Source organism: Otolemur garnettii, unplaced genomic scaffold, assembly GCF_000181295.1.
Source record: "Otolemur garnettii isolate 467f Iridium unplaced genomic scaffold, OtoGar3 scaffold00189, whole genome shotgun sequence".
Lineage (NCBI taxonomy): Eukaryota > Metazoa > Chordata > Mammalia > Primates > Galagidae > Otolemur > Otolemur garnettii.
In genome coordinates, this window is record NW_003852584.1 from 1,556,826 (window position 1) to 1,558,578 (window position 1,753).

The 1,753-nt window shown below is 38.7% G+C and overlaps 1 protein-coding gene across 1 annotated transcript in view; it reads left to right on the plus strand.

Moving 5' to 3' along the window:
- Nucleotides 1-1,753, plus strand: part of GSPT1 (G1 to S phase transition 1) — a 40,344-nt gene that overhangs the window by 32,233 nt on the left and 6,358 nt on the right. The window lies entirely within an intron of this gene.

The following is a 1,753-nucleotide window of genomic DNA, read 5'->3' on the forward strand; positions in this document are numbered from 1 at the left end:
GCCCTAGCCGCTTGAGCCACAGGCGCCGAGCCAGTGTTACTGTTTTTTGATCACAGATGAAGGTGTCAATATTAACACAGTGTTAGAGCTAAAAGATGCATTATGAGGAGACACCAACCCCATTATTTTATAGGCAAGTAAATGGCTCTAGAGTGAGGTGACTTGCTTCAGTTAAGAAAATAAGCCAGGGATAACAACTCTTTTTATCATGATGTGGTAAGCTTTACTGTGTGTGTCCTTAGGTTGGATACTATAAAATAATGACTTTAAGCTGTGCTCTAATTTGTTTTTGAAAGGAGAGCATTTGTCTTTATCCTAAATGAATCCTAACTCTTTCTTATTATAACTTTTTGAGACAGTGTCTCCCTTTGTTATTTGTAGAGTGCCAGAGTGTCATAGCTCACAGCAACCTCAAACTCTTGGGCTTAAGCAATCCTCTTGCCTCAGCTTCCCAAGTAGCTGGGACTACAGGTGCCCTCCACAATGACCAGTTTCTTTGAGAGACAAGGTCTCCCTCTTGCTCAAGCTGGTCTCAAACTCCTGACCTCATGCTATCCACTGCCTTGGCATCCCAGAGTGCTAGGATTACAGGTGTGAGCCATCACGCTCAGCCTTTTACTATAATTTTCTCATCATTAGTGTTTCATTACAACACACAGAATCACCATCAATTATTCCTCTGTATTATTTCTGACTGCTCAATTGCTGATATTTCCAGATACCCTATTGGTAAGAAACTGTTACTGGTTTTCCAGAGTATTTCTCTAACAGCTTCTAAGATATTACTTATGTAGGAATATGTACATGAGTTGTCGGGACTTTCAGATGGAGATTTTGTTGGATTTGAGAATTTATTTACTGTGCTCATTCTCAGCCCAGTGAATTAGAAAAGGTCTCCATCATCAGTGTAATGTTTAGGTATAATTGGTACCTTACATATTGGACATTTTTGATACCTTATGCATAGGAGATTACAGTATTCCACCATATACATCTTCCTTCCAAAATGTTTCCAATTTAAAGCCTACTTTTTCTAACATAGTTATCTTTGCAACTTAAAGGCTAACAACTGAATGAAAATAATGGTCAGTTTGAGTCATTACTTAATTTTGTCTACACAGTAGTCACAAAAGTCATGGAGATAGAAGGCAGATTGGTGGTGGCAAGGGGCTGGTTGCAGAATATAAGGAAGACTGCTTAATGGGTACAGGAGTTGCTTTTGGAATGATAAACGTGTTTTAGAAGTATTAGACAGTGATAGACATTTCCCCACCAAAGATGTACAAAAGGCCAGAAAGCACTTAAAGGGGAACAGAAGTCAAAACACAGTAAGATGACAATTCATACCCATCAGGATAGAGAGGATGTGGAGACATTAGAACCCTGTGCACTATTGATGTTAATGTGAAATGGCGCAGCTCCTGTGGAAAACAGTATAGCAGTTTCCTCAAAAAATAAAAAGTTGAATTCCCTCATGACCTAGCAATACCATTTCTGAGTATATGCAAAGAACTGAAAGCAGTCTCTGATATTTGTATAACCATATTCTTAGCAGCATTATCCACAACAGCCAAACAGTGGAAACAAAGTGTCCATCCAAGGAAGAATAAGCAAAATGGGAGACATACATATGGTGGAATATTATATAGCTTAAAAGGGAAGGAAATTCTGACACATGCTGGAATATAAATAAACATTGAGGACATGATGCTATGTGAAATGAACCAATCATACAAGATTGTACTGGCTCGGC